Below are 12,788 nucleotides of genomic sequence, written 5' to 3'. Positions count from 1 at the left end.
ACTACCCTGCAGATTCGTGGTCCATCCGAATCGTCTGCATGCAGAAGAAAGTTTCGCAGGAGATTTTCTGTGAAATCTGGAATGTAGGGGATGAGATGCTAGCGGAAGTAAAGCTATGAGGTAGAGTCGTGAATCAAGCTTGGTTACCTCAGTGAGTAGAGCACATGCCCGCGAATGGAAAAAGTAATGAGTTAGAGCTTCGACCGAGCACACAGTTTTAATTTGCCAGGAAGTTTCATAACCGATACTGTCTTGTTTAATGACAACCAAATGAGCGCTGTCCACACCCACGCGTCGGTCGCGCGCTAGCTCTCTCTTTGCGCGTAGGTTGCAAATTTGCAGTGTGGGCATGTGCGATGCGCTTTTCATACCACTAAACCTTGCACTTCTGTAGACTTCCCATTAAGGGCAGTTATCATCAACAACTGTCTCCTTCCCCTTCTTATCTTCCTAGGCTAAAGCCTATTGCCATCAGTGTAGCTCAGTCCGCCCTGAGGTTTCCATTCTAACTCTTTCTTGGATGGTCAATATTTCTTTTAGCAACTCTTCATCCTGTCTGTGAGCTCTTTCCATTCCTCCTTTCTCTTATGTACCCACTAATTAATGGAATCTACTTTACATCCTTGAACGATTTGTGACAGGAAGTCTAACAACAGGTGTTGATGCACTAGGGCATGTATTAAAAATCTGAAATACTGTATTGATAATGGCTACATACTAGCTACAATCTGTATTGCTTTAATGAAGCCAAAAAGGAAACGACTTATTGCTGCTCTCCATCATTTGGAAACTTTTCTAGTGCTTTAAATTCTCTCTCATTGTATTCCTTACAATCCTCCACGAAATGTTCATTTTCCTGGTTTCGTGTTTGATGTTTATCAAAATAATTCTCATCATGGTTTTGTTTATTCTTGGCTTTGCAGCTTCCCTGCATCTGTGTTTTTCCAAACAGTATCACTGAAACACCCTACAGCTTTCTTTGCGTTGGCTTACTGTTCGCCAACTACCTTTTCTACATCTCCACTGATAGCAAGTTCAGTACCAAGATATTTAAATGTCATTATCTGTTGAAAAATGTTTCCATCCAATTTCAGCTTGCATTTATTTTTTCCTCAGATGTATTCATACATTTGGTTCTTTGAGCGGATACGACCATATGTAGATTTTTGGCTGCCACCTTTAGTATACGAAAGCTTCTGCAGGCTATTTTCACTGTATGCCAAAAGAACTACTTCGTCAGCGTAATCAACGACTTTTATTTCTTCATCCCACTCTCTAAAACCACTACTAGCCAATACCTTTCTTATCGTCTCATCCATGACTATGTTAAAAAGTACCGGGGTCAAGGAGTCACCTTATCCAATGAACCTATTAACTGATATTCAACTACACTACTGGCCATAAAAATTGCAACACCACGTAGAAGACGAGCTACAGACGCGAAATTTAACCGACAGGAAGAAGATGCTGTGATATGCAAATGATTCAGAGCATTTATACAAGGTGGACGCCGGTGGCGGCACCTACAACGTGCTAACATGAGGGAAGTTTCCAACCGATTTATCATACACAAAAAGCAGTTGACCGGCGTTGCCTGCTGAAACGTTGTTGTGATGCCTCGTGTAAGGGAAATGCGTACCATCACGTTTCCGACTTTGATAAAGGTCGGTTGTAGCCTATCGCAATTGCGGTTTATCGTATTGTAACATTGCTGCTCGCGTTGGTCGAGATCCAATGACTGTTAGCAGAATATGGAATCGGTAGGTTCAGGAGGGTAATACGGAACGCCGTGCTGGATCCCAACGGCCTCCTATCACTAGCAGTCGAGATGACAGGCTTCTTATCCGCATGGCTGTAACAGATCGTGCAGCCACATCTCGATCCCTGAATCAACAGGTGGGGACGTTTGCAAGATGATAACCATCTGCACGAACAGTTCGACGACGTTTGCAGCAGCATGGACTATCAGCTCTGAGGCCATGTCTGCGGTTACCCTTGACGCTGCATCACGGACAGGAGCGCCTGCGATGGTGTACTCAACGACGAACCTGGGTGCACGAATGGCAGAACGTCATTTTTTCAGATGAATCCAGGTTCTGTTTACAGCATCATGTTGGTCTCGCATCCGTGTTTGGCGACATCGCGGTGAACGCACATTGTAAGCGTGTATTCGTCGTCGCCATACTGACGTATCACCCGGCGTGATGATATGGGGTGCCATTGGTTACACGTCTCGGTCACCTCTTGTTCGCACTGACGGCACTTTCAACAGTGGACGTTACATTTCAGATGTGTTCTGACCCGTGGCTCTACCCTTCATTCGATCCCTGTGAAACCCTACATATCAGCAGGATAATGCACGACCGCATGTTGCAGGTCCTTACGGGCCTTTCTTGATACAGAAAATGTTCGACTGCTGCCCTGGCCAGCACATTCTCCAGATCTCTCACCAACTGAAAACGTCTGGTGAATGGTGGCCGAGCAATTGGCTCGTCACAATAAGCCAGTCACCACTCTTTATGACCTGTAGTGTCGTGTTGAAGCTGCATGGGGAGCTGTACCTGTACACGCCATCCAAACTCTGTTTGACTCAATGCCCAGGCGTATTAAGGCAGTTATTACGGCCAGAGATGGTTGTTCTGGGTACTGATTTCTCAGCATCTACGCACCCAAATCGCGTGAAAATGTAATCACACGTCAATTCTAGTATAATATATTTGTCCAATGAATACCCGTTTATCATCTGCATTTCTTCCTGGTGTAGCAATTTTAATGGCCAGTAGTGTAGTTAAGCCGCAACCAGTTTCCGCCTGAATGAAGTTGTTCGAAAAAAAGTCTTCGATTGCTTTCATGAAAACGGAAGGAAACGCGGATTGTAGACCAGGTTTAAAATATATGTTAACTGAATCCTGTAGAAATCCGTCTGTAAATCTATAAAATAAAGCTTCTCTGTTATATTCAATGGATTTCTCTACAACCTGTCAAAGAAACAATGTGTCTGTGCGTGACCTACCAGATCTAAATCGATTCTGCTCCACTACAAGGGTTGGAATGTGTTTTTATTTTATTTCCTATTATTCTTGTTATGAGTTTCAGAACTGAACTATGCAGATTTATTCCTCTGTGATTGGAAGGGACTTGCTTATCTCCTGTTTTGTACATGAGAATTGGAATTTTATTACCCGTTGTAACATTGCTAACCAACTTTGTTAACTGTTGAATCAGTGGTTATCCTCTATACTGCAGTAGTTCAATGGGAATCCTATTTATCCTGGAGACTTCTTACCTCTTAGCAGACATACGGTTTATGCTACCTCTTACACGTGAAACAGTTATTTCGTCATTTACTTTTATACTAATCTTTGATCCCTCTCCGTTTTCTCGTGATTTTCTACCTTTTTACAGCTCTGTCAAATAACCTATCATTCCCCATTTATGTCGTCCACTTCCAAAATTTCATTTCATTCTTTCCTTTGCTGTCTTATCATTCTCTAGATTTGTTTCTGAATCCAATAGAAGTGACGTTCTACATTATTAGAAAAGATTTCCCGCTGTTCTTGTTACAAACGATTCACTAGTGATTTTGTCTTATTGCGAGTTGTTTTGTAATCTTCATAAGAGTATTAAGCTTTGAGCGTTGTAAGTGTTTGTGATTCAAATAGGCATACCTTTGTTCCTTGTACATTTCTTTAACCTATTTGCACAGCTCTGTTGATCCATTGTGGATATCTGACAGCGGCCGGTCAAATATTTACCAAGGAAAATTTCCAAATAGCTGTATGTTTTGAGATATTGTTTTATTTAGACAACCAGGTTCGGCATCTCAATAATCCCATTTTCAGGCTCCTATGCATTCCGTATATAGACAATGTGTCGACACTTGCATACTGGAGCCATCGATATGTGGATTCTGTGAATGCTTTATTGGAATGTTTTCTCCGAAGACTTGATGGCGATATATCTGATTGTACGTGTATGGAACGCATAGGGGTCTGTAGATGGCTTTAGTGAGATGCCGAAACTAGTTGTGTAAATAAAAACACTTCTGAAAACATACAGCTGTTTGGTAATTTTCCTTCGTAAAAATCTTTGCGAAACTGTGGTGTTCTGTCTGTTTTCCTCTCTTGCTTTATAACTCGCGTATCTAATGCTTCTTGTGTCGCTGCTTCAGTAAATTCATTGATTTTCTCCAACCATGATCAACGTTATCCGCTGCATTAATGGGTTTCTCTTTTATTTTCTATACTAATAGTATGTTAGAAAATTTTCCTAAAAACTCTATAGTAAATTAAGCTTCCTACAAGCAATTTGATTTTTGCCATGAGAAGGCTGTGATCACTAGCTAGAGTTAGAAGTCCTAACGTATAGCACTGACTCAGGATGGATGTTCCTGTAGATTTCGTTGTTTGTGGTCATAGGTTCTATTTGTTCTCAGTTCGTTTATCTAGCAAAAGCTGGTCATAAAATCAGCATTATCCTTTTGAAAGTCTTTATTCAATCTCTGTTTAACTCTGTTTCCTGTATGAGCATTAAAATCGCCCATTATGATTGTAAGCTCGTTTGGACATACCATATTGGTAATTCCTTGGAACTGGTCACGCAAGGCCTCTGTTCTATATTCACAATACTCTGGGCTGTACACGGAGATAATGTTCAAATTATAATGAAAACTATTCCCTCAGAGATGTATTTGCACTCCCCAATATGTTCTTGCCTTTCATTTAAGTCTCTTGGATACCGTATATTGAGTTTTCATAATGTTTCAGTTCTTCTATCTCTTTACCTTTGTTATTAAAGGATTTCATGTCCCACCTTACAATTCTCAGAATATATTTTACCACGTCATAGATCAGTCCCTGAACTTGGTTGTCATATTTGTAGTCATTCACTTTCGAGTTACAGTACTAGTACCCTGAGCAGTGAAAATACACCTCCAGTAGGTCGTTGGCCTGGTTGTCGGTGGGTTAGCTTTCGAGATTTTCTTTTCCTTAGGCTGGCTGCTTTCATCACAGGTAACGAGCCTAACCTGCCCCGTAAGCCTTTAGTTTGGGAGTTCTGGTATCTCTTAGCCTTTGGTGCTCCTGCACCACTAATCCTACAAGGCAGCAAGATGCGCTAACTTTTCTTCAGGGTGCTCTAACACCCTATTCTACAAGGCAGACACCTGGGAGATCTAAGGTGACTACAGAAAAACAAAGAGTCCTTTGGGCCTCAAATCTAATACCGTTGGTGTCGAGAAAACAAGAGTTGGCCTAGAGAGGCCGACGAGGAAGGAAATAGAAGGAATTTGACACCAGTGAGACGAAGTAGTGTCAAACTAAGCTCAAGGCACTACGCTAGCTAACCTGTGCCCTCCAAAGATGGGAGCCGTATATACTATTAGCAACTGTAATGAGTCTTATTAGTTCGCTGTATTTAGTCACAAGAGCCTGAATTTTCTTTTGTTATTTATAAACAATGTTCACAATTCCTAGTCAATTGTCACAACCGTCAACATTAATCTGATTTGTTCTGTCCAAACTATGTCTTATTATTAGGTAGATTTTAGTTGCAGATTAAACGAAAGTATTACTTCAGCAGCTGATCATTCACAAGAATTTTTTGTTCCACAGTGAAGTCAGTGACCTTCACAACCATTCCATCTCCGATTATTACCATTTTCATAATAAACAGTCATACTGACTCGCTGTGATAATTCATTGCGCCACTCAAGGATGTAGCACACACTATCTCCACAGATAACAAGGAAAAACGACTGAAAAGAATCTGTAAATCTAAATGCATTCTAAAGCTTACCGCGACCATCAGTGGCAATGTGTCGTGATGGCGCAGTATAATCTCCATGATTTTTTAGCCACATGGCAAGGTCCCTCTCCCGCTTCCCCGCATTCGGAGTGTGCTCGCCAGCGTGATGGTAAGAGAGGGTACTACTGGCAACGTACTTCTGCACTGTGAATGAAGGGAGTGATTCGAAACGGAACACCGTTCATGCAGGTTCGCCACACAGATGCAGTGCTCTGGTACCAATCATTGATCTGTTCAGCAAGACACCGTTCAAATCTAGTCAAAGTCATACGGTGCTGTTCTGTTGCATTCAGAATGCTCCGTTCATCAAAGTTGCACTTACGGATCCCTGAGTTAAAACTTTCTACATAAATTATCCAAGGGGACTGATTCTTAAACTTGTCACATATTGAAGAACTGTAAGGTACATGCACGGACTTGAACAATCGTAGACATAGTCATAGCAGAGATTAACATGTTCATTACTTCTTGAAACTTCCTGACAGATTAAAACTGCGTGCCGAAGCGAGACTTGAATAATGAATCTTTGCATTTCATCTACAAGACCCACTGAGCTACCCAAGCACGAATCACGATCCGTCCTCACAGCTTTACCTCCGCCACTACTTCGCTTCAGACACTAGTCACAGAACCATGATATTTCATTGACTTCTACTCAACCAATTCATTTAGCCCATATGTCACATTCAAACATGTTGGCCGTCATCGTGCCGACAGGTATATGAAGTGCTGTCTACAGGCCGTTCGCCCAGTCAATCAGCAACCCGACCCATACCTCTGGTATGCGAGTGACCTTCCCAACTTGGGTTACACCAGCAGCAGACAACGATCGTGTACACAAGCTGGCAGGCGGCAGTGTCAGCTCCACTAGAAGTCACCTGCCCAAAGGACGTGTTGGCCGCTCTGTGTCACGAGGCTGCAAATAGTTCCGGCCAAGTCCTGGCGGCGCCAGGGTATTTAGAGCGGCCCAGAGCCACTCCAAGCAGACTCCTCCTCGAGTCCCATAAGCTAGGTGCCGATTGCACACGTAGTCGGCCTTTCAGAGCGCTTACAGGAAATCTGGAGAACATACGATATGCCGTGCCGTTCGGCAGTCACCGCCAACCATGAAATCTGCAAGTGACTGCCTCAGGTATGCCTAATGATGGAATCTGCCATTGATCTTATCTCACACTGTACTGTTCTACTTTGAAAGATACTCTAAGACTTTTGACTTTCCGTTACTGCGGCCATCTCATCTCTTATGAACATGTGTGAACTCAGTGTTTACCCTGAACTATTCCCAACAGTTCTTGTAACTGACTTTCTCCAAGGAGGAACTTTATGATGATTGAGATCTACGTTTATTAATTGGGCTGTGGTCTCACTGTGCCTTACCCAGCGCAGCTTGCAACAGTAAGCTCCCACATATTAGAAAAAGCAAAGGAAATATACACTGATGAGCCAAAAACTATGAGCACCTGCTTAATATCTTGTTTGTTCATCTTTGGAACGGAATAAGTCACTGATTCTGCCTATCAGGTGTCCGACAGTTTATTAGTAGGTTTATGGTGGTACGTGGCATCCGATGTCTACACACATCTCACATAATTCGCGTAAATAACAGGGCTCTGATTTGCGTACGCCCCGTAGCGACACAGAAGGGTTCCATAGGACTTATATCAGGCGAATTTGGTAGCCGAGACATCATACGTCAATTCATTTAAATGCTCTCCACAAACCACTGTAGCACGGTTTAGTGTCCGAGACAAGGACAGTTATACTGCTGACAGAGGACATCGCCGTTGGAGAAATCAAGCATGGAGGGATGCAAATGGTTCACAGTTGTCAGTGTGTCTTCGATTACTACCACAGGTCCCATGCAAGCGCAAGAGAATTTCTCCTGTTCCGTAATACTGCTCCCACCAGCCTGTGTCCGTGGCGCACTGCACGTTTCGACCCGCCGTTCATCTCGACGAAGGCGTTTGCGGAGACAACCATCGACCTAGAAAAATGTGATTCACCCGAAAGGTGACACGTATACAGTGATCGACGATCGAATCCTGACGGTGCCGTGCCCACTGTAATCGTAATTGAAGATTGATGGTGAACAAGTAAGGGTGGATTGCTGCGGAGTGCCATCTTAAAAAACGTACAACGGACGGTGTGCTCGGGAAAACTTGTTCTTGCAGTTGCATTGTGCTCTCTCGGCAGAGATGCAGCGGATCACCGTCTATCCTGCTTTACAGAACAGAAAAGCATTCGAACCCCACGTTCTGTGAAGATTCGTGGACGTGCAATCATTTAGCGCCTAATAGCAGTTTCACTGCCCGTCTACATTCCGTAGATGCTCACGAAAATAGCATGGGAACATTCGACCAGCACCGCAATTCTCGAGATACTCGTTCACAGGCACTGCGTAATAACAATCTGCCCTTTGTCGAAGTGGCTTATCTCAATGCATTTCCCCTTATGCACCCCATATCTTCGTTACGGTGATCCTCCATCCTTGTCATCTCCGTTTACGTATTTTACCGCGTCACGTGACCGCAACGCCACTAAACGGCATCCAACGTCCCGGTGGGCAGTGGTCACAATGTTTTGACTTACCAATGTATGTACTCGGAGAGAAGACTTTCAAATGGCTGGCTTGAAGGCATGATAGCCATTATTCCTTTTTCTATCGGCCTCGTAATCATACATGAGTTTCTCTCAGACACCTTTAGCAATTCCGCCAAGTTTTCAAAGGTTCTATACAATCCGTCTTTCATACTGTGCTTCACACACAAGTCTGAGCACAGAAATTCGCAAAGCTGTAGAAGCTTTATTGAGCAATGATGGGAAATAAATCTCGCAAAAATCCGTGGGCGGAAACCGACAAGGGACAAAGAGCAGGCGATCGGTAACTTCATTTTGGACGACTGCAAGGGTGGACATAGGGGAGATATTGCGCTGACGTAAAATTTAGTGTGGCGTGAGGAAGTGATACGTTGCTCGTATACAAGGTGTTTGGAGATTCCAGTTACAAATTTCTATGGCTTGTAGAGGGGAGTGATTACGTAATAATTTGAATAGGGTCCCATGTATAGAAATACACTGTTTGTGTTCTATGACGGTTTCTGTCTGCAATGGTTCAACAGTCACAAAATTATGCATTTGTGTCCGTGAACATTAATATCAATTTGAATTAAATTTTCATCCACAGGTTTACAATATATATGAATATTCTGAACAAGTATTTCAATATTACCGATACTCCTCGTTTATCTCATCTATTTCTCGGTACATCACTATAACAATGTTTATGTGGTCCCTTGATTTCGATACTATATTGTTTTCTTTCTTTTTGTGAAGACAATGATATTTTATTACGAATTTTTCCGTTCTTTAAGCAAGTCTTATTTTATTTTCAAGCTGTGTTCATTCCACGCAACATTTGCTATAATCCATCCTAGCATGCCTCTGGCTTTGCCTTCGAAGCCGCCCACCCGCAACTCATCTATTCTTAGCGGGTTATCGTCTCACAAGGGAACCTCCCCATCGCACCCACCCTCAGATTTAGTTACAAGTTGGCACAGTGGATAGGCCTTGAAAAACTGAACACAGATCAATCGAGAAAACAGGAAGAAGTTGTGTGGAACTATGAAAAAAATTAGTAAAATATACAAACTGAGTAGTCCATGCCAAGATATGCAACATCAAGGAAAATAGAAGGCAAGGAGCGCTGTGGTCCCGTGGTTAGCGAGAGCAGCTACGGAATGAGAGGTCCTAGGTTCAAGTATTCCCTCGAGTGAAAAGTTTTATTTTTATTTTCAGTTTATGTGACAAACTTATGTTTTCATCACTTTTTGGGAGTGATTATCACATCCACAAGAAAACCTAAATCGGGCAAGGTAGAAAAATCTTTTTACCCATTCGCTAAGTGTACAAGTTATGTGGGTCGACAACATATTCCTGTCATGTGACGCACATGCCGTCACCAGTGTCGTATAGAATATATCAGACGTGTTTTCCTGTGGAGGAATTGGTTGACCTATGACCTTGCGATCAAATGTCTTCGGTTCCCATTGGAAAGGCACGTCCTTTCGTCCACTAATCGCACGGTTTTGCGGTGCGAACGGACAGATCATAACTTTGCGAAAATAAAGAAAGTAAAGTTTTCAGTCGAGGGAAGGCTTGAACCAAGGACCTCTCGCTCCGCAGCTACTCACACTAAACACGGAACCGCGGCGCTCCTTTACTCCTATATCCCTTGATGTGGCCTAAATTTCGCATGGACTACTCAGTTTGTATATTTTACTAATTTTTTCATAGTTCCACACAACTTCTCCCTGTTTTCCTCGATTGATCTGTGTTCAGTTTTTCAAGGCCTCTCCACTGTGCCAACTTATAACAATCTGAGGGGCTTGCGATGGGGAGGTTCCCTTGTCAGCTGCTATGTTCAGGCTGCTTTCCACAGTATCCGGCTCAGCCCACAGAGGACCTCCCGGTGTGAAGCCATAGGGCGCTGAAGGCAGCAACAGGGGTCGCTTCAGACATGGACCTCTTGCTGCATCCGTCGCATCTTTGATAGCCAACAGGCAAATTGTAACTATCCGCCGCGCGAGTTATTTCCGCCCGCGCGGAGCCGGCTAGAGCCAGTTCCGTCTGTGGTCTGTAGAATCTATTTTCGTTTGGTTTGAAGTACAATTGTTTGTGACGAACTTTTCCTTCACATTAGTAACAAGAATTTCTGGAGACGTTTATTTTCTTTTGTTTTATTGCAGAAACAGCAGACTGTGTTGGAGGTCTACCTGTTCAAATAAAGAAAGTACATCTACTTGTGATGTGGAAGTATTACGAGTGAGGAGTACCTCACATTCCTCTTGCTTTTTCCATGTACTGATACATACTTTATTCTGCATCCTTGTAGAATTATTGGACTAGCTACAAAACGGTGCAGTAATCTTATAGGATTATTGGATTACTGGAACAGCTACAAAATAGTGCATATTAAACAATATTCTAAATTGGTAAGTTCACCGGATTTGGCAATTAGCGAGATTTTCGGCACTTGTAAAACCTGGGAAGGAGCAGCAGACTCAAAAAGAATAAAACCTGGGAAAGAGCAAACAGACTGAAAAAGAATCTTCGTCCAGCTTCATTTCTTTGCCTCTTTTACAGTATTAGAAAGCCTGATTCTAAATGGAATACTTACATTATGTTACAAAAAACCTCATGAAAGAGCAGCCAGGCTGTTACCTTCAATTTAGTCTAACGTATTGAGGATAGCTACAAATGAGGTCAAGTTAGCGATGTGGCTTTCACTGACCTCACCTCAGCTTAAGATACAGTAAACAACACGAAGGTGGTTAAAAAGTGCATTCAGTCACAAAGGATTATCGGTTAACATAGTTCATACGATGTTTTCTGCAAAATAAAAGTCGTAGGAGGATTAGGAAAAATAGCCTCGATGAGGGATGTGCTTTGTCCCCGCTACTGCATAACATCTACACAAATGACGAACTGATTAGCTCTGAAACTAAAGGCTTTACTTTTTCTGGTGATACAGCTGTTGCTGTTCAAGGTAAAACCTTAGAGGAAGTAGAAATAAAGCAGATAAGAGCTATATAAGGCCTGGCGAAGAGCTAAGTTGATAACCATCTAAAGCCAAATCCTGGAAAGACAAGTTTGTGAATTTCATCGAAGAAAACTGAACATTACATGGAGAGGAGAGAAGTTTCTCCACTTCAACACTCCCAAATACCTTTGAGTAAAGATGGATCTTCCGATCTTCCGCTTATATTCCATATCCGCTGCCAAGAAATAAAGCTCCAAGTAATTGCACGGAATAACACGATAACCTTACAGGAGTCGCCTTCGACGCTTAACAAAAAGTGCTTCGAAAATCTGCCATGGCACTATATTTCTCCGCAACACAATACTCTGCACCAGCTTGGCATAATTCCGTACGTGCCACACAGAGTGAAACAGCTCGGAATGAGACTGAACGCATTGTTACAGGCTTTTACGACCAACTCCTGTCAGTTAACTGTAACAAGTTGTGGGTAAAGCACCACCAGTTATTCACGTGATAGCAGGTTGAAAAGGGCCGAAAGAGAAACAGGAACTGACCACAGTCATCCCGTGTTTGGACATGAGTGTCAACGACAAAGACTAGTATCAAGGAAGAGTTTCACGCAGAGACCTACAGCAGTTCATCTCCCGAAAATCGTCGAATGGAAGTTGGCGAGATCCTTTGCCTGGGTCACACCAATCGAAAGTCGAAGAGGAAGCAGCCGCAGTTTCACAGCTGGCTTATACGACGTGGAAGAGGCTGAACAGACAGAACTGGAATGGCACGATGTTAAAGGAACCTGAGGGAATGTGGCATCAGTAATTATGATGAAATTTGCCAGTGTGGTGTCCTACAGGATCAAAAACAGTACGAGCTGCTGCACCTAGCAAAAGAGCTGTCAGAACCGCCGAATTCTGGGTGCTCCACTGAATACGAAGAGTATCATCTTGCTGTTTGTATCTCTTTCCTACTTTGTCTTCCTGTTTTTATTTTATACATTCTTGTTGAACAAATTAATCCCTGTAATTTTATTGTTATTACTGCTTTCTGTTCCATTGTAACAGATTATTTTTGTCTTATTTATCTCTGTCTGTAGGTTATTAGTGCTCTACCAGTATTTTAATACTTTCATGTCCTGGACACGCAAAAGAAAGAAATAAAGAATATCTATAACAAGTGAAACTTTCTATGAACTGGTAGTTAATCTGTTGTAGCAATACGTCACCTGGAGGAGCTAGTGATTGTTCTTCAAGTTTCCCTCCTTTATCCTTTGGTAATCCAGTACCCAAATTACACACCACCACGTTCCCGCTCGAGGTATTTCATTTTCCTGGTGTCCTACATATCTGATGTGTATTTTTATATTCATTACTTACTAACGCAGCTTATGCAGGACTAGCCATTCCAAGATCATATTTAACATAGAAAATGGAATTTATGTCCAAAA

The sequence above is a fragment of the Schistocerca nitens genome, chromosome 5 (genome assembly GCF_023898315.1).
Source record: "Schistocerca nitens isolate TAMUIC-IGC-003100 chromosome 5, iqSchNite1.1, whole genome shotgun sequence".
Lineage (NCBI taxonomy): Eukaryota > Metazoa > Arthropoda > Insecta > Orthoptera > Acrididae > Schistocerca > Schistocerca nitens.
This window is presented reverse-complemented; position numbering follows the sequence as displayed.